This window comes from Leopardus geoffroyi, chromosome A2 (assembly GCF_018350155.1).
Source record: "Leopardus geoffroyi isolate Oge1 chromosome A2, O.geoffroyi_Oge1_pat1.0, whole genome shotgun sequence".
Taxonomy (NCBI): domain Eukaryota; kingdom Metazoa; phylum Chordata; class Mammalia; order Carnivora; family Felidae; genus Leopardus; species Leopardus geoffroyi.
This window is the reverse complement of record NC_059331.1, coordinates 74,938,479-74,965,366: the sequence shown is the minus strand read 5'-3', so window position 1 is coordinate 74,965,366 and position 26,888 is coordinate 74,938,479. Positions and strand designations below refer to the sequence as shown.

Below are 26,888 nucleotides of genomic sequence, written 5' to 3'. Positions count from 1 at the left end.
AAGAGGGAGAAAACACTCAAAAGCAAAGCAAGAGCAGGGAAAGCTGAAAGCAAGGATGGTCCTTACAGTTGGCAATGAGAAAAACCACCTGGGGCAAAAAATGAAGGGAAGGTCTGGCTGGCTTGCCCCTCATGGCGGCTGAAGTCTTGGGGGGCTTCTCCTTTAGCTGGGCCTCCCCTCTTCATCTTCTTCACTGCCCATTCATCTCCTGTTCACACATCACTGCACCTGGAACTGTGCCTCCCCGTACCAGGGCACAGAGAAGTGACAGGGTACCACTGGCTCCCATGGCCCCTAGCAACACCACGGAATCAACAGGACAGAGAGGGCATGCACCCTCCTCACCACACTCCTGCCCTCCTGGCTCTCGACTGAGAAGTTTCCAGTGGTCAATACCCTGACGACTTCCTTCTCAGCCTCTGCATTTTAAGAGTGGTTGGAATCCAAACAGGTGAAGCCAGTCTGAAATCTGTATGGCAAGCCGGGTGTAAGGCCTCTAGAGCACCAGATTCTGAAACTCTCTGTGGGACATTCTCTCGGTAGTAATGCTCCCATCCTGGCTCGCTCTCTCCCTTTCTTTCTTTCTTTCTTTCTTTCTTTCTTTCTTTCTTTCTTTCTTTCTTCTTCCTCTTTCTTTGTTCTTTTCAAATTGTTGTTTGTTTGTTTATTTTAATGTTTATTATTTATTTTTGAGAGACAGAGAGACACAGAGCAGGAGTGGGGGAGGGTTAGAAAGACATAGAATCCAAAGCTGTCAGCACAGAGCCTGACACGGGGCTCGAACTCATGAACCATAAGATCGTGACCTGAGCCGAAGTCAGATGCTTTAACCAACTGAGCCACCCAGGCGCCCCTCAATTTTTTTTTTTAAATTCTAGCTAGTTGACATACAGTGCAATATTGGTTTCAAGAGTAGAATTCAGTGATTCATCACTTACATACAACACCCAGTGCTCATCATGACAAATGCCCTCCTTAACACCCACCACCCATCTAGCCCATCCCCCACCCACCTCCCTCCATCAACCCTCAGTTTGTTCTCTATCTTTAAGAATCTCTTATGGTTTGTTTCCCCCAGCTCTTTTCTCATTTCCTATTTTAAAGAGAGAGAGAGTGAGCATACCTCAGAGGCACTGGTGTTTTCTTTCTCCTTCATCCTCCACTGTCGAGAACTAAATTGGGCATTCTGGCTTCAGTACAGAGACAAGACAGAGAAAGGCGCCATGTTGAGAATGGCAGTTCCAGAGAATTTTCTTTCGTGTGTAAGAGGAATCCACATGGCAAAGCTTCAGGTGCTCTTTGGAGTGGCTGTCCACTGAAAGGACAATTCCGAGTCCTTGGCCACTCAGTGGGGATGCCTGTGAGGCCACGGATGAACCCCACAGTGGTGGGGGAGTGCCCTGCAGGTAGATGCTGACAGCTCTCTTCTAGGAACTAGCAGCTGTCATTTGAAGGCCCAGTTGGGCTCTGATCAATGCAACTTTCCAGCCCAACACATTTCGTCTGAACTGTCGTTTGACTGGGATCAGCCTGGCGCCAGCCACCACTTAGTTTTCTACACCAGAAGATACTTCACTGTCATAAAAGAGAAGTAAAGTCAGGGATCTCCTTCTTTTCTCAGCTGGGCTCCATATCCTCCCTGAGGCTGGCCGCTCTTTCCCGAGTTGAGCTCTGTGTCATTGCATTGTGAGGTTATGAATGTGGCATTTAAAGAGAACAAAGCAACACTGAAGGGTTCAGAGAGGAGAAGATTTCAGAGAAACCCTCTCACTTCCCCCAAGGAAAACTCCCCTGAGTCTGGTTGTCTTGGAAACTTGTATGTTGTAAATCAGGGGGAAAATAATCTTGTATGTCGGAGGTTCTAAAAATTAACAGTCCTTACGGTAATTACCACATCCGGCATTCTGCACCCCATGGAAAGAATTTGACCAATCTTGAGCTAAAACCAAATGGTCCTTGGAAACAACCTGGACAAGGCAGACAGTTATTAGAGGCAGAAAGCAAAAATGGGGTATTTTCCAAGCTCCCTGAGTATAAATATCTCAGTGAATACATTTTAAGCATCTTCAAGGCACAATCTGCATACCATTTTCATTGCTACTGAACATCCTTAAGTGATAAAGTAGGTATCTTCATACCAGAAAGGCAGGCCTCCATGTAATCAAATATTTTCTGGGCCACAGAGGCCCATTATCCCACTGCCTTGTCTGACCTCCCGCCCTCTTCTTGGCTCACCCAAGCCACATCCTCTCCAAACAGCTGCGGCCGTGCCCACACTGCATTTTGTTCAGTTCTTTGCGTTTTGATCAACTCTTTGCGTTCTTTTTTTAGGAGAACATTTACAAACTCAACGGCAAGGGTTCTCACCATCAACTGCACATTGGGATTACCTGCAGAGTTTCTTTTTAAATTCCAAGGCCGAGGTCCCACCCAAAGATTCAGATTGGACTCTAGTGGGACAGGTCACGGTTATCATCATTTTTTAAAGCTGTCCAAGTGATTCCAATGTGGAGCCAGGGTTGAGGATAACTACCTATTGTCTTATAAATAGGCTCACAATTATTCATTTCTAAAAGAGCAAATTCCTACCTCTTATTTATACAAAACGCTTTTTACATGCAGTGTTGGTTGCAGGAGCGGTGCTAACTTTTATTCTATGATATAATAAAACTAGGTCTTCGTTTCCAAAAAGATTGAGCTGGTGTGACTTCTGCCCTACCCCTCCCCAGATTCACAGCCCACCAGGAAATGAAAACAACCATAAATGTACTTTGTTATCCACTGGAACCTCTCCCAGACTCTGAAGGTGGGTCATTAGCCAGTATTTGCAGAAAAATCTCACACCTTGTGATTCACCTCTGACACTCAACATAGAATAGGAGAAATAAATAATCTTTTAACGCCCTCTGCAAATAAGAGTTTATGAGATGCCCAGTCTGATGCTAGATGGTGTCTTATCCAGTCTATACCTGGGCTTCTCAAGATTTTATTTGTGTATGAAGCCCCCTGGGATCTTGATAAATTTACACTCCAATTCAGGAGCTCTGGGGTAGAAAGCCCACTCCAGATTCTGCATTTCTAATGAGCTTCCAGGTATGGTCCAAAGCTCAACAAACCTTACATGTCCCAATAGCTCACTTCATGGGTCAGAAAGTTACAGGTAAGGACCTCTAAGAGGCACGATGCAAACCAAGGTCTATCTGCCATAACACCTTGTCTACTGTGCTAAATCTGCCTCTTTTTAGTCTTTTTTTCATTGTGGGATTTTCCTCTGTTTAAAGAGATCTCATTTAAATCACGGAATGGGGGCGCCTGGGTGGCTCAGTCGATTGAGCATCTGACTTCAGCTCAGGTCACGATCTCACGGACAGTGAGTTTGAGCCCCGCGTCGGGCTCTGGGCTGATGGCTCAGAGCCTGGAGCCTGCTTCCAGTTCTGTGTCTCCCTCTCTCTCTGCCCCTCCCCCGTTCATGCTCTGTCTCTCTCTGTCTCAAAAATAAATAAACGTTAAAAAATAAATAAATAAATAAATAAAATAAATCACGGCACGATTTCTTCCTTGCAGATGAAAACGGAGGTAAATTGCACGGTTGGAAGAAAGACTCTCACTGTCCCCTGTCTGGTCTTTCTTGTAGCTCCCGATTTAAGTTTCAGTCTTATCATTGCTCAAGAACCAGAAACTCTGCAGTTACGGGGGAGGATGGGGCCATACATTCTTCTCTTTATTTGGTAAATATACCAGTTTCGTGGAACTGTTTGTACCCAACTGAAACTCAAAGAGATTGAATGGTCTGTGACCACTGAGAAATCAGAGAAGTCAGGGAGTGTCATTCCAGGTTTTAGGCCCAACATCGCCTGGCTATGTGACTATGAAGATCACACCTTCCTGCGTTTCCATTGTCTGTTGTACAGCCATGGAAGCACAGCTGACACTGTCTGCTTCCGTTGTGTGTGTGGGGGCGGGGGGAGTCTTCTCTTACACCATCATTTCAAGACGCTTTTTCAGGAGCAAAAGCCGAGATATACATAAAACGGTAGCAAAATCATCCTCCAAGTGTAGAGTCCATACAGAATTAGAATGTCATTCTTTTGACCTGCCGGAAGATCCTAGTGTGGTTTGTAGAAGTCCTCTACCCTCTTTATCAGAAGTGTGAGAGCTGGCTACAAAATGACATTCGCAGGGGCACCTGGGTAGCTCAGTTGTTTGAGCGTCCAACTCTTGATTTTGGCTCAAGCCATGATCCCAGGGTCGGGGGATTGAGCCCCACATCGGGCTCCACGCTGACTGTGGAGCCTGCTTAAGATTCTCTCTCTCTCTGGGGCGCCTGGGTGGCTCAGTCAGTTAAGCGTCCAACTTCAGCTCAGGTCATAATCTCATGGCTTGTGAGTTCAATCCCCACGTCAGGCTCCATGCCCACAGCTCAGAGCCTGGAGCCTGCTTCAGATTCTGTGTCTCCTTCTCTCTCTGCCCCTCTCCACTCATGCTCTGTCTCTGTCTCTCAAAAATAAACATTAAAAAAAAAAAAAAAAGATTCTCTCTCTGTTTCTCTCTCTTTCTCCCCCCCCCCACCCCTGCCCACCCTGGCCCCTTCTCCCCTGCTTTAGTGCATGGTCTCTCTCTCTCTCTCTCCCTCAAAAAAAAAAGTGACATTTATATTACGTATCTTCTCTCCAGTCACATCTGCTTTCCAAAGTGGCCATTCCTGTTCGAATAGAGAATTTGCTTTGTGATAATTGGGATCGGTGCCATCATTGTGAAGCAATGTATTCTATATAAAATGCAAGAAATGTCTTGGGGCGCCTGGGTGGCGCAGTCGGTTGGGCGTCCGACTTCGGCCAGGTCACGATCTCGCGGTCGGTGAGTTCGGGCCCCGCGTCGGGCTCTGGGCTGATGGCTCGGAGCCTGGAGCCTGTTTCCGATTCTGTGTCTCCCTCTCTCTCTGCCCCTCCCCCGTTCATGCTCTGTCTCTCTCTGTCCCCGAGATAAATAAACGTTGAAAAAAAAATTTTTTTTTAAATAATAAAAAATAAATAAATAAATAAAATGCAAGAAATGTCTTTAAGAACATCCACCCCTTTAAGCTTCTTGGCATGTTGTTTCGTGTATCCCGTAGGTAAGTGGGTGTGTAGACCCAGTAACCCAGGCAAATCCTTAACACTCGCCTAATGTCTGCCTGTAACAGATTGGACAGGCAGGTCTTTATGATCATAAGGCTTTAGGAAAAAATAATCTCATTCACATCTTCATCTTCAAAGGACAGGAGAAACCCAACAGAACTTGTACCCATATCAGTCACCAGGCTTAGGATCCATCATGGATTGACCTAAAAGAAAACAAATTGCAAAAATAAGGTCTTAACCCTTGTCAACCCAAGTCCAATATGTGGATTGATGTGTGTTTGCATTAAAGGGTTGGACTCTACGTGTATTATGTAACTTTTTTTTTTTTTTTTGAATAATGAACACCTTTATTCCATGACCGAAGATAGGAGGGAGGAAGATTCGTTTGCCTTTCTGGCTTTGATTTTCCTCAGAACTCTAGCTCCTTGCCCCCTAGCACGGAGCCATCTGCTCAGCCATGCTGGCCTGGTCTTGAAGCCATGCATGGGAGCAGGTTTCCCTGCTGGGACTGGACCTCCATAAGATGCTGATTTGGGCATTCTTTTTCCTGTCATCATATTTCTTCTGAATTTTCTTTGATCGTTTCTTGTAAAATGTCTTCCTCCTAGGGAGTCAGCTTGGCCCCCTTCTTGCGGCCCAGGGGCAGTGCATAGTGGGACTCATCCCACTGTTGGTACTGTGTGCTGTCGATGAGCACGATCCAGTTCTTTGCCAGGGTCTTTGTGAAGACCAGTTCATTGTTGGATGTGTCATAGACAACCTCAGTAATGCTTGTTTGGCATGTACAACATTCAGAGCCCCTGGAGAAGTAAGTCCCCCACACCCAGCCTCAAGCCAGGGGACTTCTTATTGCCTCCCTGAATGCAGACTGTGTGTATGCCGGTAGGGGGAAGGGGGACAATCTTATTGGTGGGCGGTGGGGGGGGGGGGGGAGGGGGTTGGCTTCCCAGCTCATACTTCTGCTTCTTGTGGCGGGGCTTTCTCTCAACCCCATCTTGTGGCACTCAGGCCAGTTGTCCTGAGAGATGCCCATCGCTTGCGCTGCCCGCTGCAAAAAAGCTGTGATGTAGACTTTAAATCTTCATGGGGCGCCTGGGTGGCTCAGTCAGTTAAGAGTCCAACTTCTGCTTAGGTCATGATCTCCAGGTCCATGAGTTCAAGCCCTGCGTTGGGCTCTGTACTGACAGCTCAGAGCCTGGAGCCTGCTTCGGATTCTGTGTCTCCCTCTCTCTCTAACCCTCCCCCCGCTCACACTATGTCAACAACAAACGTTAAAAAAAAAAATTTTAATCTTCATAGTTACATGTATGTGTGCTCCATACGTGCGTGTACGTATAGTTGTGTTTATTGGTTATATATACACACAGGCACGTATTTATTTTAAAAAAAATTTTTTAGAAACACCCACTCAGGGATTCTGTAAAGTGTCCACCTATAGGGTCATCCGTGTAGTTTGGACAGATCAGCAAAGTGTGAGCACAGGGGCAGAAATGACATTGTCTGGGGTTTTCCTTTCTTGCGTTTTCTGCCTGGGACGTTTCCGAGAGAATGACTAAGCAGTGCCGGAGATTATGAATTTGCTTAAGTGTGAATGGCTGATTGCCGGGTGCAGCGCCCGGCCCTCCCCGAAGGTGATTGACTGGGGCTTCAGGTCCTCACACTTGATGCCCGGATTTGACTCGGAAAGTCTGCCAAGTCTTTTACTCGGAAATTTATCTTAATTAGATCTGAAAGACCTGCCACAGTAGAATAGTCACACCGATTAAAATGAAAAACAGGAGAAATTACTGATCAAATTAATCATAATGTCGGGTTACAGCTGTAGGTCTGATGTAATTTGCCACTCCAGTGAGTTACATCGGCCCGGCCCGGGAAAGGGAGCTGGCTTTACGCTGATCCGTAACACCCGCCCGCTCCAGGCGGCCCGGCAGGAGGCTGATTCCATTCATTTTCTTGGCTTGCTCTGACCTCCCTGCTGCTACTAGAAACAAATCAGGCACCAAACAAATGGAGGGGGGTGGGGTGGGGACGGTGAGTGGGGAGGTAAAGGAGAAACATTCTCTTATCCCAGTGATTGTACGACTTCAAAATGGTGAGTCGTTTACAACTTGGCTGGGCAGGCTTGGGGCTTGGTTGCTCGTTGGGGTTTTCGCTTTTGTTTTTCGTTTCCACTTAACCTCATTTTAGTTTTACTTGTGGTGACCTGACATTGATTAGATGCAGAACGGGAATCAAAGGGTCAGAGGACAAAATCTTTGGCCCTAAGCAATGAGGAAAAACCTTTAGAAAAATCTCCTTGCCAACATGGCTCTACAACTGGGGCATGGATTGAAATAATGTGAAGTGTCACAGCAGAGAGGAAGAAGCCCAGGCTGTAAGAGCTGATTGTCCCCACGAGGGTACAGTCCTGGTATTCTGATCTTTAAATTAACATCCCTTTATACCTTACCTTGGGTTAGGGCGGGGTTGAGTAGGTGAGTAGGTGGAGTATACTATTTTTTTTTAAGAAAACAAGTCAGAGACTAGGTTCTTTTCAACAAATAGCCTTGACTCCGAGCTGTGATTCGCTCAGTGTTCACAAAACATATCGCCCTATTAGCAATACAGAGAAGGCACCCTAAAGGACACCCTAGTCCAGACATTCTGTTGGCTATTCTCAGAAGTTAGAATTTAGGAGCAATGTAGGACTCCTTCCAATCAGTTCTGCTCTATCCCTAGCTGGGGGTGGGGGGAGACTATGGGGGTTGGAGTCCTCTTAAAACAGAGGTGACTGGGAAGGTACAGAGAAAGGAAGCCTCCTTTCCATTCAGTGGCGATCAGATGACTCTGGAGCAGTAAGTTCTTCCTTTGTGAACATACGACGGGTTGTCCAAATCCCATTTAGTCATCCTGAGACCAGATGCTTATACCCTTTCATCTCCGGTGTGAAAAGGCCCCCATCCTTTCTTCATCCCACCGGGAATAAATCTGGTACCTTTTGTAAATGAGGGAGATAGGCAGTCACAGAAGATAAGGTGGCCTTGGCACTCAGGAGACCATGCCTTCTGGACCTTTCTATGGCTCCTTATGAAGATTTAGGTGGGACAGTGTGCCCAGACTGGGGAAGGATATAACAACCACGTTTTAAGTGGTTACTATATTGGCTTAGTTGTTTGTAACCAGATTTTTTTAAAGAAAATAATAATAGAGAATAGAAAATACCAGGGTATATCACACAGAGTAAAGCTATTTATTTTTTCTTGAAGCTTCTGTTTAAGTTATATATGTGTAGATATATGTATGTTGTTATATATATATATACATATACATATATATATATATACATAGAGAGAGAGAGATTTGTCCATGTGTTTATTTGTGTGTGTATGTGTGTGTGTGTGGGGGGGGGGGGTAATACACAGTAAAGCCTTGGTTTGTGAGCATAATTCATTCCAGAAACATGTTTGTAGTCCAAAGCACACGTATGTCAAAGCAAATTTCAAGAACCAATGGCTCAGTTGTGATCATGTGACATTCAGCGTCATGCACTAACTCATACTGCAAGACCTCACTCGTTTATCAAGTTAAAATTTATTAGAAATCTTTGCTTGTCTTGCAGAACACTCGCAATCCAAGGCTTTACTGTATATATATATATATATATATATATATATATATATATATTCTATGTATGTATGTGTGGGCTTGAGTTGTCAAGTGTATTTCTTACTATGGGACAAGGTCGGAAGAATTTGAAGAACCTTGCCCTGGAGTATCTAGCTCTTCAGGGAGGCAGAGGTGGGGAACCTTAGATATATGGTGGGTCACAAAGCAGCTTTATCAGAGTCCCAACATACTGAATGTGATGATGAGCTCCTAAACACTGAACACTATCCCCAACAGTTAAAAAGACCTAAACGGTTATGCCATTCACCACCACCCCCCGCCCCGCCACACACACACACACACACACACACACACACACACACACAATGCATGGAAGGAACCTCAGCCTTCTACCCCCAGCCCTGTGGTTGAAAACTCACAAAGCATTCGTAGTTTAACCATCCTATTAAATGAGAAACTGAATAACATATTAAAAGCTCACAAAGCAGTCCCACCGAAAGTGAATAGATCACTGCAAAGAAAGAGTGAAAGCAGGAGAGAGAGCATGGTGGGAAGGAAGCAGGGCCTCACGCTGATTTGGGCTCTTGGAGCATTGATCAAGGGAAAAGCCTCATCCAGAGAGTTGCAGGTTGGGAGCCAGGTCCGTGGGCTCCGGTCAGAAAAATCGTGGGCTGGAGAGCTGCACATCAAGGGCTCCTGCAGTCTCTCTCTGTTGGTTGTCCCACCTGGTGTGACCCAGGCCAGAGCTAGCATCATCCTCACTGCCCTGGCCTTCCTTCCTCTCTTTTCTCCCTGTTCCAGTCCTCTCTGCAAACCCTGCTAAGCTAACCTGCCTAAAATAATACTTAATTGCATCCCCCTCACACAAAAAGCCCCCTTCTTAGCTTTCTTAGCCTGAGTGCTCTGTCCTGCCCTCCACCTGGTCTCCCACTGCCTGAAGGCCCCCGCCCCGGCTCTGCTGGGGCCCTGCACACCTGCCCTCTTCACCACTGCTCTTCATACTTCTCTGCCCTTCCTACTCCCTGCACGCTTGTCCAGCCCTCATAAGTGCTCTCCTCTTGGACTCACGCATTCGGCACTTAGCACGTGCCCTCCGAGTCTTTTTTTTTCTCACCCCATCTATGGACAAGTTTGTTATCTTACTTGAATTATAAGCCCCTGAAGAACAGACACTGTGTCTCACACCTCTGTACATCCCAGGACTGTCTGTAATTGTTGTAAGTGGTGATGTCTCATTTCACAGTTATTCATTTCATAAATATGTAAGTGCCTGTTATCTGATGATCTTAAATTTGTCTGCAAAATTACTCGAAGATAACAATTACTACTGAAAGAAATGTTATGCATTTACTTTTATATTTAGAGCAATGCCTGGCACATAGTAAGGACTACAAAAACCTTAGATCTTGTTATGGTTATGATTTCTTTCTTTCTTTTTTTTTTCAGCGTATTTTTTTTTAGTAATCTCTACACTCAACATGGGGCTCGAACTCACAACCTTGAGATCAAGAGTCGTGTGCTCTTCCAACTCAGCCATGATTTCTTTGAAATTGTTTTTTTAACACCATTGTCCTTTGCACTATCTTCTGGTGGGCTTGGGGAAATGCAGAGCTTCATTTAGGCTACTTCAAATCAGCCTCTTTCCTTTGGGAGGAGATGTACATCAGAGCAAGGACCACCATTTTCTAGTTAATCTTCTGTTTCTTTTCTCTCCTCCTCGTCCCAGCAACTCATGGTGGTTCTTGGTATTTGGAGTATAATAGAGAGAGGAGCAGGCCTTCTTAATATTTTATAGATCTGATTGATTTGTGAGTTAAATCGTATTTTCCAAAACATGAAATATCATAAAACAGATAGACCCGAGGAAGATGAAAGGGAATCTCCCACCAAGAATGTAGCTCAGGCCCCCACCATTGGACACTGGAGACTCTTGCGTGACATGCTGTGCTGCTTCAACCCCACCCGCCCCCCCCCCCCCCGAGCAGACTCTCCCAGTAGAAAAATAATAATCTAGTTTATTTTTAATATATTTTTAAATTTTTATTTATTTGTTTTGAGACAGAGCATGCACCAGCAGAGGAGGGGCAGAGAGAGGGATAGAGAGAATCCCAAGCAAGCTCTGCACTGTCCGCGCAGAGCCTGACACGGGGCTCAAACTCACAAACCACGGGATCATGACCTGAGCTGAAATCAAGAGTTGGTGGCTTAACTGTCTGAGCCACCCAGGTTCCTGGGTCTAGTTTAAAAAATAAAAGTAATTGTTGAGGCTTTAACACATGCCGGGCACTGTGCAAGGTGTTTTTGTGTATGTTTTCCTATTTGGGCCCTGCAATCACTTATAGGAGTAAGGAAACCATGGCTCAGAGAAGCTGGTAACTCACCAAAAGCCCACAGCTTGTTAGAGGTGGAGCTGGGATGTAAGCCCAGACTGTCTGGCTCCAACCTGGGAGACCTCACGTGTTCTTTTATGTGGGACGGTCTCTGTGTATGTCTGCTGTCCAATGTAATTACTAATAGTGCCCATTTCATTCTCAGAATGGTCTTGGTTTGGGCAATAAATCATCCAGGTCCCTTCCCCCAAGATATGCTCACTATGCTGCCTTCAACATTTATCCAAACTGCCTCTACCTGTTTTCACCTCACTAGGTGCCATTAAAGCTAAGACATTCAGACGTCTTCTTAATTTGGTGAAAAGATGGAATCAGTCATTTTTAGAAACATATTGTGTTCTTTCTACTAGGCAACTTACCTAATAATTTTTCAGAATGTGATCCTATTTGAGTCAAGAGGATCCTTGGATGCGGGCCATAGGAGACACCTTCTTTTCCAAAGTGGGATTTGGAAAAACCTAACTGGGATGGTTCTTGGATCCTGGCTGAGGTGATGGACACCATGCCAGCAGAATTATAATTTAGAACAGAGATTTACCACTGTTCCCAAAAAAGATGATGTTCAGTGAGGATACATGATGGGTAAAGATAATGCTCAACATATATTGTAAGGAGAGGACAAGAAATCACACACACACACACACACACACACACACACAGAACTAATGATTTTTTAAAATCAAGGTGAATAAGAGTCAAAAGTGCAATGTCATTAAAAGGTTTGCAGCTGACATGGAGGAGAAGGGGCACAAGGTTTCCTAAACAAGAGTGGGGGCTCCAGGAGCTCCTGGGTGGCTCAGTCATTTGAGTGTCCAACTTGGGCTCAAGTCATGATCTCTCGGTTTGTGAGTTCAAGCCCCGCATCAGGCTCTGTGCTGACAGCTCAGAGCCTGGAGCCTGCTTTGGATTCTATGTCTCCCTCTCTATCTGCCCCTCCCCTATTTGTGTGCGCACTCTCTCTCTCTCTCTCTCTCATAAATAAGCGTTAAAAAAATTTTTTTTTTAAAGAATGAAGGCTGCAGAGTACTGACTGCTCCAGCCTGTCTCCTTCTAGGTGGTCCCTGAGGGTGCTTCAGGGACGTCATGATTCCCAGATTGGCCACACATCAAAATCACATGGCAAGGTTTCTGCAGCAAGTATATTGTAAGAGAGAGAGAGAGACAAAGGGAGAGAGATTGAGATGAAGGTCTGGGAGACTGGACATGTAGATCAAAAGACACAGCAAAGAATTTCATTATGTGGACTTTATGTAGATCACATGTCAAACAAATGTAAAAAGGAAAAATAATGACGTTTATGAAATAATGGGAAATATGACTGTTGACAGGGTATCTGATGATATTTAGGGATTATTTTTAATATTTTTAGGTGTGATGGTGGTATGTAGTTATAGTTTTAGGAGGGTCTTTTGAAGATACATATCTTCCAAATTTTCCCTATCTGGGATTTTTTTCTTAGATGATGTGGAATGGAAGAAAATAATATTGGTGGAGGTTGTTGGCTAGGTATAGATAAAATTGACCATAAGTTGGTATTTATTGAAACTGGGTGGTAGGTCCATGGGCATTAATTATAGCATTGTGTCTTCTTTTACATGTGTTTAAATATTTCCAAAAGAAAAAAAAAAAGAAGTTTGGGGTTTTTTTTTCTTTTATTTTTTAATGTTTATTTTTGAGAGGGTTGGGGAGGGACACAGAGAGGGGGACAGAGGATTCAAAGCAGGCTCTGTGCTGACAGCAGTAAGCCTGATGTGGGGCTCAAACCCACAAACCGTGAGATCATGAGCTGAGCCGAAGTCAGACTCTCAAACAACTGAGCCACCCAGGCACCCCAAAGAAAGAAGTTTTAGTCACCTGGGGATTCATTCTTTAATAATATAGATTCCCCTCACCCAACCCAGAACTACAAAAATCAGGGGTGAAGTCAGTGATTCTGGTGATCAAGGAGGTTGAAGAACTCCATCCCTGTAGAATTGTAAACAGTTTCTTAGATCGGGATAAGTTAGCCAAGGCTCAGGACACTATACATACCAAAGATGGTTGATGGGTTGAGACACCATATCTTAAGAAACTGAGGTTTTTCAAGTGAAAGATTGAATAAGTGAAGATGGTTGTTAATATCTGAGGAGTTGTAAAAAATAGAAAGGGAACTAGGAAACTAAAAATAGAAAAGATCTTTCCAATTCTCAAAAAGAAAAAAAAAAATGAAAGGCTTCCTCTTCAGTGAGGTAGATTGAATATGTGCATTTATCTCTACACCCCCCGCCCCAGGGGAGGGAATTCCACTAAAACGATACTGAAGGAAAATTTATTTTAATTGTATAAATCCAAAAAGGCAAAGAGAAGTGGAGAAAAGACAGCAGTGGACAAGCAATGTCAAACCAAATTTTGGAAAAGCAGGTGGAGGAGTTAACCAAGCTGAGAGAGCTAAACCCAGAAGAGCACAGCGAGAAGCTAGGCAACCCTGGAGACCCCAAAACCTTGGGGGTTGCAGACACCAGCTGCACGGAAGACAGGGTTGAGGGGGCATGTTGCTGAAAACACGGACATTGGTTAATGACAGCATAATGAATGAATAGTTAAACCCTCAGCTTCCTCCTCAATCCAAGCAGACAGGCAACTATCCCTCTAGCAGCTTTATGCGTGAGAAGCTGAACGAGAGACCCTCTAGACCTGGAGACATAAGTATGACTGTCTCTGTGGCTGGGGATAGCTCCTTCCTGATGACCATGGTGTCAAGGGAAAGCCCACATCCTGAGTGATACAACCTGGCCTCATTGGGCCACTTACATCATACACAGGTGTTCAAGTATGTGGACATCTCACCACTCCCCACCTCAGCCACCCTAGGTAATTGGTGGTTTCTTCTCTGGAGAAACCTGACCACTAATCGAAAAGAAAAGACTCAGTTATCAATATTGGGGATCTCCAACATCACCAGGTCTCTGCTTTATTTTTATATGTGAAAAGACAACAAAGAATGACTAAATATTTGAGAAATGTCTTTGTCTGAAATCAGAAACTAAAATGAGCCAGGGAGAGGGCAGACATTTGTTGGAAATAGAAGCAACAGAAGAAGAATAATTTTATAAAAATTTTTGAATTAATATTTTACAGAATATCCATTGAGACCATGCATCCACAAAACACATAACAGGTACAATACACAAGGAACCCTTCAAAATAATTCAGGGACTATTTAGATAATAATTTAAAAAATTATAGCAGAAATAAAAATTCAGTGGAAAGTTTAGAAAATAAAGAAAATATCTCAGAATGTAGAACAAAAGGAGAAAAAAGGAGAGAACAAATTAATAAAACAGGGAGAAAATACCAGATCCATCCAGGAGATCTAACTTCTGAGTACAAAACAAGAAAAAAAAAAAAAGAGAGAGAGAAAATTACTAAAGAATTAATTCCACAAAATTTCCCAGACTTTAAGGATGTTACCTCATTGAAAGTCTCACTGAATAAATAACCTAATGAATGAGTACTAAACAAAACACCTGTAACATACCATTATGAACATTTTTCCCAGGGAAAAGTGAGGGGGAGAACAGATAAAATACAAAGAATGAAGAATCAGAATACATTGGGTTCCCATAGCAATACTTGAAGCTGAAAGACAATAGAACAAAGCCTTCAAAATTCTAAGGGAAATGGTTTTCATCTTGCATTTTATATACTGCCAAGCTATCTATCAAATGCAAGAATAAACTAAAGATTCAGATACAGAGTCTCTGGAAAACTTGTCTCAAATTGATCTGTCATGCATTCTTCATCAACTTTACTGGAATAAGTGTTCCACCAAAATGAGAGTAAACCAAAGAAGAGGAAAATTAGAGGTTTACCATCAAAAGGGGCAAAAAGGAACCCCCAGGCTAACAGTTACACCGTGGGCTTAAGAAAGCAACCAGTTCACCTTGTGGCAGGAATATTGAGGACTCTAGAAAGGATGTTGCTGGAGACGAGGCAGGGGATGGGAGGGGGTGCAGTGAAGAGAGCAGAAGAGAAACTAAGAGAGTACCAGGTATGGTTGACCTTACGGAAAATGGTGTTCAGAGAGGTTTTCCCATTATTGAAATGAGTTTGGGAAGAATTATGAATAGAAAGAAAGAACTAAGCAAACAGAAAAGCAATGACTAACTTTGGTAAGGGCAAAAACTTCTATAAGAAAAGAAGTATAGTCACGGAATACCAAGAGGCTCCGAGGTAAACAGTCCCAAAAAGAAATTCTGATTAAATTGGAAACTCTGTTGGCAGAACAAGGGGAGGCAGGAGGAGGGGAAATAGGGAGTGGGTGCGAGAGCGTTCAATCCTCATCTTCCACATTGGAAATCAACTGATAACACCCAATTTGCCAAAAATTGGCAAATTTAAGCTATTATGTAGAAATATGGAGGTAAATAGTAAAAGGAACTTCTAAAAGACTTTGGAGGAGTGGCTCAGTCAGTTGAGCATATGACTCATGATTTCCACTCAAGTCATAATTTCACAGTTCATGGGATCCAGCCCCATATCCACGCTTTCAGCGCGGAGCCTGCTTGGGATTCTCTCTCCCTCTCTCTCTCTGCTCCTCCCCTGCTAGTGCTTTCTCATTCTCTCTCGAAATAAATAAATAAACTTAAAAGAAAAAAAGATTTTGGCGAACACGGAGAATTTGGTTTTAGGAGTAACAAGGCCTGAGTTATAGAAGTTCAGTTATATTTCAGTGTTGGACTTTCTACACTAAGACTTTGCGTGCTTATAGTTCCTTCAGCCTGGACACTTTTCCCTAAGGTATCCAGCTTGCTCCCTCACTTTATTCAGGTCTTGCTTTACATTTTACCTCATCAAGGAATCCTGCCTTCACCATCTTATATAAAATTCCACCTCTATTCCTTCATCATCCTTTGGAGGTCTTATCATGACCTGACATGTTCTGTATGTATTTGATGATTGGCTTGTGTGTTTTCTTCTTCCAACTAGAATGGAAATTTCATACTCACAAAAGACTTTGTTCTTTTCATTGCGATAGCCCAGCCAACAGTGAAGAAGTGCCCACATTAGAACTAGGACCATGGGTACAAACTATAAAACAGCTTCCTAGGAGATGTGTGCACAGAAGGGTGTGCTGTCGGGTAAGCCAGTGAGACATCCCTCCCAGAGAAGAGGTAGCCACTTCACTGGTTCTCTTGTAGAGACACTGGACCAGAAAAGACTGGTGGTCCTGTCCAGTTCTAAGATTCTGTGGTCAGCCCTGAGAACAGAATGAAAGAAAATGTACTTCTGCATAAAAACTGGGTATGGGAGGATTGATGCTTTTATCCCCAGCTAAACTAAACTTTGGGATGGACAATAGAGGAAATTTAAAATATCTTCTTGGCAGTGCTTTAAACACAAGCTATAAAGTTTTACTGCAGTGTGCTTGGTTTATTGCATCTGTGAGTATTATTTGTCTCTGTCCCGCAAGCCTCATACAGAACCTAGAACACGGTGCATATTTAATGTGGCTAAGTGAGTGCCGTGAAATTCTCAGATGAGTTTATTCCTTGAGATGACTCCCATAAGAAAATGGATGATGTTGTTTCTGGGTTTACTTTGAGAGGAGAGACAAGGCAACTATTATAAAGTAAGAAGTCAACAGCATGGCAGGCGGTATATAAAGGATTTCCCGTTTGACTTTAGAAACAGAGGTACCATTTCATTGCTGTTTGGCTTTCTCATTGGCCCCAACTATTAGGCATGGTGTGTAGAGGGAAACACCAGCTAACTCAAAAAGATACTCCTTCTGTGGATTTCTTATAGAAAAACCTTTGATTATAAAGCTTTGCATCTTGTAGGCTTTCCCACTAGAACTATAAACAGCCTTTGTATTAAAATATTTTTATATAAAACCTCTGTTCTCAGCCCTAATTGGTGTAAATAGGAAAGATTGTTATATGCAGGTTTCAAGTACTTAAATTATCACATTCCTAGACCAGAGACACACAGAGGGAGAAATAGGAAAAACAAAAAAAAAAAAAAGAGGAATGAAGTCTTCTTTTATCTTTTGGATTTTCAGTGCTTTCTGTAGTAGCCGATCAGGATGCTGTCAAAGGCACTGACGAGAGATTTCCCAAAGTTAATTTTTCTCATAATACAATAACCAAATTTGCTTTAACACTTGAAAAGGCCCATCCATACTAAAAAGAATCAGTTGCTTAATCCTAAAATTAAAGGTTATCGCATGCAAGAGAAAATAATTACATGCTCAAAGTATGGAAAAAAGAAAACTTTTTTTTAATATGTAGGTATTTGTATAATTAAAGACTAATCAAGCATGAAGGGCTGCTGACTAAACCAGAAAATGAGATTGTTGGCAAGCAATATTGTAATGTAAATGCCATTTTTGTTTAACTACTAAGAAGCTGGAGAAATGATATCCTGAACAGATTAAAAGCAAACAGCATTGATAATAAATATTTATCAGATTTCAAATGCAACACAGAGGATTTTTATATTTCACGTGCAAGACTTGCCTGCAGGGAAGTTTTCAGGTACTTTTCAAGGGAGGAGTTAACATCCTTATTTAGAATTGCATTTCCAGATAGGATCTTTCTATGTTAAAGTACATATGAAATATTACCCAAGGCAAAGTGTCCCTTTTGAGATAATACTACCCTCAATGCCACTATTTACTAATTAGGATTTTGTTAATTAGTATTCGTTACTTAGTATTAGCCAAAGACTTCCTAATGAATATACTGAATGTATTCTTAGAGCTGAGTTACAAGCCACACACAGATGTTAACAAAATAGAGCATTAAATATAAATGATTTCTGTAAACTTCTAGGTACGTAAACTTTGAAGTCACGGATAAATGTTCTGAGACGTTCTACAACTGTCAAATATTGCACAGTGCACTCATTTGTCAGGAGGATTAAATAACATAGGCAAAACACCTTTCAGGAAGTGGGACGTTAATAGTCACTCAGTGAATCTGAGTTTTGCTCCCTTTCTCCCCTCTCCTGTGTGGACTAGTTCAACCTAACCATTCCCATGTCTGTTCCCATAAAGACTGTGTTGCCTTTGGAGACCCTGCTAAGGCATCCAATTCTGCATTCTAAGTACACATCCAGGGCATGACCAAATCTGATCCCTCATCATTCTTGAGAGGCAAGAGTTCTGTAGGGTGGAGAGTCTGGGTTTTTCTCTTGGCGTGAATAAACGCAGAAATTCAACAGGAAAGAAAGAGCATACCACAAAGAGGCCAAAGATTTTAATCTAATGAAGCCCTCACTGTAAAACTTACTTTCCGTTTATACGTGGTGATTTCCCTGTGTTCAGCTATGCTCAGCCTGATTTGTGTTATAAATCAAGATTTACTGCATAAATGGAGGTGTGAGCTTCTTGACCTCCTGATAAAAATGTGAGTTAATTAATCAAAAGTAGCTTTTAAGATTCAAGTATTGTGCACAGCAAGTATGCTGTTTTCTTTCCACCACAAAGCATAATTATAGATAAGTTTTCAGGAGAAGAGGCAAGACTGTCATTTTTTTACCTTCAAAAACAGTAGAAAATTCACTCTTCAGTGTCTAAATTAGAATCTGTCAGTTTGACTGCCTCTGTTTCTTTTGGGTGTACTGCATATGGTATGTGATCCAGAAAGTTGAAAGCTTGCAGACCTACTAAAATGCATTTGGGGATTTTCAGAAACAGATTATTGAGTGACAATATGATAGCCTTCAGGCTTGCTGCTAGAAATTTTCATTTAACTTATTTTCTCCCTAATGTGGCAGTAACATGTACCTATTTTCTGAAGATTGCAGAACACATCATCAAATGACAGTTCAAAAAAACATTTTAAAGTTTATTCTTTCCCTTTTTCTATAACTTATTTGAGAGCCAGGAAGCAGCACTAAAAGAGGTGTTCCTCTTAGCACCTCTCTCCCTTCACACAGCCTGAAAGGGTCACCATGAAATTGCCAGTTCTTGAGTCTGAAGAAAGAACATCCACAAATGTTTGGGCTCTGGTTTTAGAGAGGACCTGAGGTGATTTGCAGAAGCGAGTGGGTCAGGCAATGGGGAGGAACCCACAGAAAAAGTCTCTGTCCCTTAGAGACAGTGTGCCCCTCACAGGTTGCCCGTGGACAGAGCACCAGGCCACGCCGGAGAGGGTCAGACTCCCTTTTGGTGCCGTCCCCTGGTGGCAGTGTCTCAGAGCGTGTTAGCTCGCTCAGCCTACATTTCTTCTGCAGCTTTTGCCTCCCCCTGCCTGGAAATAGGAGCTCCCGTTTTGGTGAATCCAAACAAAATTATAACCTAGCCTTCAATGGCTCAAAAAAACACTCTCCACTAAAATACATCTTGAAGTTTCTGGTCCTGCCCAAAATTCAGAGAGCATGCATTTAGCCAATGCCTTTTTATTTCCTAGTGAAATCTATCGACTTCCAGGGGGAAAAAGGACAGTGGGGAGAAGAAGAGATGAAAATGTTTATTGCAACCCATGTAAGTGTTGAGTTGTCTGAGAAAGAACTTGCCCGGTCACCTTGGTAGACATCTCCCTTCTGGGCATGTCTGCTTGGAAGGAGAGCGAGACCGGAAAGATTCATGGGGTACCAAGATTCACAGAGGATTCTGGGGGCAAGCTGACCCAGGCCTTTTCATCTGGGGAACTTTTTTTCAGGTTCCTTGTTAGATTTCTGATGCCATTGGGATCCTTTGAGTCATGCATTCATTTATTCCACAACTATGCATTGAGCCTCCACACATGTCAAGCACTGTTCTTGGAGCTAGAGCAGGAATCAGGGGTAAATAAAATTTAAAAAAAAAATCAAATGAACACTTAAATATATAGTATATTAAACATTGTTAGCTGCTATGAGGGAATAATAAATGGGGTCAAAGGGAAAGAAAGTACTACAAAAGGGGCTCCTAATTGACATAAGTTAACCAGGAAAGGCATCTCTATTGGAACAGAGGTCTGTCGGGAGAGAACCTGCCAACATATGGAAAGAATGAGTTCCAGGGGAGGGACCAGTGCAGGGCCCTGAGATAGGAGGATGCTGGGCAGATTCCAGAAAGAGCAAAAAGGCAGCAAGACTGGAATTGGGTGAGCGAGGGGGAGAGTGGCAGCAGATGGGGTCATAGAAGATGCAGGGGCCAGATCATCTTGGATCTTGGATCTCATGGGCTACTGCCAGGACTTTAGCAATCACCTTGAATGACACAGGAAGCCCCATGGACCCTATGAAGAGAATAGGCTGTGGGGGCTCAAAAGCAGAAATGGGGAGCCCAGTTAGGAGACTACCATGATGATTTCACCAGTGTGATGATAGCTGGTACCAGGTGATGAGGTAGAGAGAGTGAGAGGTAATCAGACTGCATATATTTTGAAGGATGAGCTGACAGGATTTGCTAATGGACCGGCTTTGGTGTGGAAGAAAAAGAGAAGAGCCACAGTTGTATCCAATGACCCTGACCTGTTGGAGCTCCCCGTGTACTGACATGGGGAGGACTACCCAATGAGCAGGTTCGGGGACATGTTTTGTTTTTAGAAAGTCAGTCTTGGGCAGGTTATGTTTGAGAGACTGCTGAATGTCTTGAAGGAAAGGCTGAGAAAGTAGGTGCATCTCAAGTTCTGAAGAGGGCTCTGTGTTGGAGATAAATTTGGGAGTTCCTGGGTGTACCACTGGGGTAAAGCCATAACCCTGAATCAGATCACCCAGAGAGTGGGCCCAGATTTTAAAAAATAGGTTCAAGCCATGGGCCCTGGAGGACCCTAACACTAAGAATTCCTGTGGAAGAAAACAAATCGGCCAAGGAGACTAAGAAGAGGTCAGTGAGGTAGGAAGGGCAGGGGCACCCAGAAGCCAAAGTAAATCAGTGCTTCTAAGAGGGAGTGATCAACTGTGCCAACTAGTTTGGGCAGATCAAGTAAGAGGGGGGCTGGAGAATTACCACTGGAGCTCACACCTGGAGGGAAGCAGTGCCCTCGACAAGAGCTTCTGTGAAGTGGTGATGAATTGGAGTGATTAAAGTAGATTTTTAAAAAAAATGGGAAGAAGAGGCGCCATCAAGAATAGACAATTCTTACCAGGCACCTGCTCCAAAAGGAAGCAGACAGGTGCACTTCCTGGAGGGGATGTGGGGTCCAGATAGGTCTGGTTTTTATATTTTAAGTTTCTCTATTTATTTTGAGAAAGGGAGTGTGTGTGTGCATGAGCAGGAAAGGGGTAGGGGGAGAGAGAGAGAATCCCAAGCAGAATCCATGTCTCCAGCACAGAGCCTGACACAGGGCTTGATCCCACAAACCATGAGATCGTGACCTGAGCCAAGATCAGGAGTTGGTTGCCTCACCGACTGAGGTGCTCAGGTGCCCCAAGATAGGTCTGCTTTTTAAAGATGGAAACTGAAACCTCATGTTTGTATGCAGATGGTAGTGACCCAGTAGAGGGGTGAGATTTGATGAAACAAATCAGGGGTGTTCTTGAATAGGCAGGAAGCATGGGATCCGTTGCACTTAAAACATCAGGATAGCACAGGACAATGTTGGCTATTCGTCACCCTCAAAGAAGTAAGTTCTTCTTGAGAGCTGAGTTTTCCCAGAAGAGCTAAGGGTTAAACCTTTTAGTGCCAGAACTATAAAACTTGTAAAATGTAAATCACTTAAAAGCATTTTACTCCCATCTCCTATCTTCTTAAACAAAGTATCATAGTAATAAAAATCTTCTAGTTGTATCAAGCCTCGTGGCTTACAAAGTACTTTCACAAACATTATCTCCTATTATCCACCAACATCTAAGTAAAATGGGCATTTCGCAGATTTGACAGATTGGGGAGATGGACAGTCACAGGGATGTGAATTGCCCAATGTGGCTGAAAGGGTACATAACAGCAACTTCGTGATGATGTTGGATCATTATTGTCAATACAGATTATATATGTTCCGGGAAGGCAAGACTCATGTGCGATATAAGAGAACATAATGAAGGATCAAACTGTGTGGACAGACAGCAAGGGCTCTTAGAGACCCAGAGAGGAGGCAGCTGAAGCGTGGAATGTCTGTGAGGATTTCTGGAAGTGATGGAACTTGAGCAGGGCTCCTAAGTTCTAACAGATTTTAAAAGGGCAGGAAAAGCCAGGGGAAGCCAGTAAGCATGCTCCTTGACACTTGCATTGGTAGTAGTTATTCATTTGGATGATCTCTATTTTGCTACAGATAGCTACTGCTGCCTTGGTCAGTTGTTCCCTCTGTACTTCACTAGGCCATGGTGCCCAGATACGTGATCAAAGTTTGTGTATGTGTCTGTGAGAGTGTTTTTGGATGTGATTTGCTTTTAAATCGGAAGGCTTTTAGTGAAGCAGATTGCCTTCCACACTGTGGGGTGGGCCACATCCAAGCAGTTGAAGGCATGAATAGAACAAAAGACTGACCTCCTCTGAGCAAGAGGGAATTCTGCAGCAGCCAGCCTTCCGACTTGAACTTCAACATCAGTTCTTTCCTAGGTCTCCAGCTTGCCAGCCCACCCTGCAGATTTTGGGCTCATCGGCTTCTGTATTTGCATGAATCAACTCTGTAAAATGTATCTCTGTCCCTCTCTCTCTAGAGATACACACACACACACACACACACACACACACACATATATGCACCCTATTGGTTCTGTTTTTTTGGAGAACCCTGACCAATACTGTCCCTTTCTCATGGATTATATGAAGACATAAAAGGTACAGTTCCCCTCTGCAGAGTACAGACTTGCAAAAGGCTTTCCCATAAAACCAATATGATCAAAGACATTGCTGTATTTACCAGGGGAGAAGAAGCCAAAGTCTGAGGAATGGTCCTCAAAGAGCAGTCTGGGAGTAACCCAGACCCAGAGCATTTGAAGCCCCATCTTTCACCTGTGGCTGCTCTACCCAGACCCAGTACATCATTTATCACATCACACCTACAGGTGTTCCCTGTGGTTACCTTCTGTCATTTGACTCCACTGATAATTCCGCCCAACACTCAATCAAGGTGGGTGATTGGTCAAAGTAACCAGCTAGTTCAGATTCAACCACAGGCTCATTGCTACAGTGCAGGAACTGGCAGACATGTTATATAAAGGGCCAAATGGTAAATACTTTAAGCTTTGTAGGTTGAGGAAAATTAAGGATACTCTTCATGTACTTACATAACAAGAGTAAACAAATTTCCAAAAATTTCTTATTGATGAAATCCAAAATATAATAATAGTAACTGAGTAGGATTTTTAATACAGGTTATTGATGAGAAGAATAGAATTCTTTTTTTTCCCCCTGTAGGAGGGTGTATTAGGGTTCTCCAGAAAAACAGAACCAATGGTCTATATGTTCATATGTATGGATATATGACTTATTTCAAGGAAATGGTTCATGTGACTATGGAGGCTGGCAAATCCAAAATTTGCAGAGATAATGCCCAGCTTGAGTCCAAAGACCGACAGGCAAGAGAACTCCCTCTTCCTCAGAGGAAGGTCAGCCTTTAGTTCTATTCAGGCCTTCAATTGATTGGAAGAGGCCCACCTACATTATGAAGGGAAGTCGGCTTTATTCAAAGGCCACTGATTTAAATGTTAATCATCTAGGGGCACTTGGGTAGCTCAGTTGGCTAAGCATCCGACTCTTGGTTTTGACTCAGGTCGTGAGCTCACAGTTCATGGGTTCAAGCCCCGAGTTGGGCTCTGTGCTGACAACACGGAACCTGCTTGGGATTCTCTCTCCCTCTCTCTTTCTGCCCCTCCCCTGCTTGTGCTCGCTCTCTCTCTCTCTCCCTCCCTCCCTCTCAAACTAAATAAATAAACATTAAAAAACAAAATAAACATAAAGCATCTAAACACACCCTCACAGAAATATCCAGAATAATGTTTGACTGAATATCTGGGCACCCTGTGGCCTAGTCAAGTTGACATGTAAAATTAGCCGTCACAGGGGAATAATGTTCCACTAATTGGAGTTCAAAATTAATGTTCTTCCTCATCAAATCAATTGCAAGTGTTCATCTATAAAAACCTTTCCTTGCCTGTGGGCCAAATTTGGCCTGTGAGCAGTAGTTTGCCAACGCTTGCTATGGAATAATATTTTAATGGTAATAATGATAGCAATACCCTCTAAAAAGAAAGGTAATGAGAGTCGGTGTAGTGAATAATAGTCAGGAGAGGAGGCTGAGGCCAGCCGGCCTGAGTTGGGATTCGGACTTCCTCACTTAGTAGCTGCATGATCTTAGGCACGCTGCTTGGCCCTTCTGTGCCTTTGGTTTCTCCTTTTTAAGATGCAAATGAAAGTATCAACCTGATGGGTTTCCTGTGGAGATTAAATTACTTATTTATCTGTAAACTCTTTAGAAACATGCCTGGGACATGGTGGGTGCCACCCAAATGCTAGATGTGATGATGATGGTAGCAAGCTAATGAAAGGAGAAGATGAGAAATAAATCCCCGTGATACCGGGACATTGGGTGGCTTCCACAGGCTGGGAGTGGGACTGGAAAACTGGTTAATTAATTTCTAAGACTGGCCAGCCCTACCAGCAGCCCAAATGTGCGACTTCCTCTCGAATTCCAAGTGCCAAGAGTCATGGTCTTGGGTTATAGTCCACTCATCAAGATTAGTAGCATTTCTTTTGCTCTGCAAACCGTACAGCCTGGGAGGAATAAGGGCCAGGGGAGAAGCAGGGTGGAAGAATTTGGGCACTGACCCTCAGAAATGCTTCAGAACCCAGTACACGGGGAGATAGAGACCTATCTACCTAGTCTTAGCTGTGAGTTTACTGGAGAAGCAATAATTTCACAAAGAGGTGGGGCATTGGTGTCCTTATTGAATAAAGAATAAGCTCCAGATTTACATTCGTTGATTTCCTTTCCAGTTTCTATCTATGTGCATCATGTCGAATTTCTTCTTTATCCTAAAATGAAGCCACTGAAAAAGCAAATGTATCTATATCTGCGCCCCTCTACTGCCACACCTTTGTGACGTGACCAACTTGTTCTAGACATTAACTCTTAATTATACTCATTCCAGTTGTAGTCTTTCTTTAAAAGAAAGAAGAAAAAGAAAGAATGGATTCTGAAAAACAAAAAGATCTAGCCTTATTGCTTTGATGGAGATTTGCCACCCGTGACCCTTTAAATATTGAACTTGGACTATAAAAATATCACTTCTTATTGATCACATGGTTATTAAAGTCAGTCAGATGCTGAATTTATATGTCAAACACTTGTAATATTTCCTGTAAATATTAGGGCAAAGGGAAGAGATGATAATGCCACTGTGAAGAGTCACGCCAGATTTGTTCAACTTTATATAACTGAGAAATAATAAAACTGTCATCAGGGATCTCATCAGCTATGCCAAGCACTTGTCAAAAGCTGGGGCGCCTCATTTATGCGTGCGTAGGGGCTGAGCCCAGAAAACAGGCACCCGCGGGTACCCTGGAGAAGAATGGAGGGAAGAGCCATCCGTCGGCCGGTCCACCTGCGCTGGGCCTGCCCAGCACAGCATCTGACAGCTGTCGAGATTATACGGCAGACCCTGTGCACCAGCACGTGTGGATGCACTTGCCTTGAGCTCCAGTCTGCTAGGGGGTGCTGACCAGCTGTCTGGGTCTGGAGGAAAGCCTTAGAACTCAAGTCAGCGAATACCAATCACGGGTGGAAAGCAGATCTCAGATCCCCTCAGATTCTTAAAGTCCCGCCTAATGATATTCAAGAATGCTTTTGGGGAGAAGTCAGCCAGAGAGATCCTTAGATGTCCTGTTTTCCCCGAGACAACTTTCCATATAAGCAACGGGAAGGAACCACGAGTCAACCGCGGGGGTCGTTACTCTGGAGCCTTCGATTGCGGGCCCAGGGCAGGCCCGAGAACGGAGCAGTGTGTAGGCATTTCTAATGGCATTTTGATGTACATGCACAAAATTGATGTCGGAAGGATCATTGTAAAGTCCCAAACAGTGGAATATTGAGGACATTTTCAGGTGGCAGTCAGATTCTGGCTGGGTGAGCCCAGTATATTTTCTCATGTCATAGTTGATTAGGTTCACAGGGAAGTGGAAAGAGTAAAAAATTCTCTTATTACTGCAGCAATGCCGTCTCAGCCTCTTTTCCCTTTGAATGCAACATTAGTTTTTGTCCAGAAGTCTAACTGCTTTCTACAGTTTGGGGAATTGTAAAGCAGAAACAATTTTCCCAGCCAGGCTGACCTTCACAGTAATGAGAAATGACTGGAATTTCTCTCTATTTCTCTAACATTTGGGGAGGGTTGGGAAGGCAGGGGGGTGGTGGGGGGGGAAGAATATGCTTGTTTTACCTGATATTATGTTGTGGGCGTCCATTTGGCACTTTGAGCCTAATTTTTTTCCATTCGGGGGATTACATGGGCTGTTGCACCATCTGACCCAGCAGCCAGACCACAAGTGTATTGAGAAACGACAATAATGCACTTCAAACCTTTTGTCATCACAACAGAGGTGGCACTCTGTTTCAGCCATTAAATGAATAAATATTTTTCTCCTGGGGATGGCTATTTTCATTTATTCTCCAGCCCTTATGCAGGTGATGAGCGGTAGGGCTGGCAAATTCAACCTTCATTTAGGCCATGCCCCCAAGTCTCTGGTGCCCTTGGAGTCCCCACCCCCACCCCCACCCCCGCCAGGCCCCTGGACCTTCCAGTGGGCCTCCCCTGCTGAGCCAGCTGAGCTGAGCTGTGCTTCTTTCTGGATATTTCTTACTCGTCTCTCTTGCTCACCACTGCCCTTGCCCTTTGCAGGATAGCAGAGTCAGTGAGCTCTCAG

At 43.5% G+C, this 26,888-nt stretch overlaps 1 protein-coding gene and 1 pseudogene across 4 annotated transcripts in view; one reads left to right on the top strand and one right to left on the bottom strand.

The window, feature by feature from the left end:
- The window catches only part of POU6F2 (POU class 6 homeobox 2), a 495,064-nt gene that overhangs the window by 378,657 nt on the left and 89,519 nt on the right, over positions 1 to 26,888 (top strand). The gene's annotated exons all lie outside the window — the stretch shown is intronic.
- LOC123606254 lies at positions 5,068 to 6,153 on the bottom strand (annotated as a pseudogene).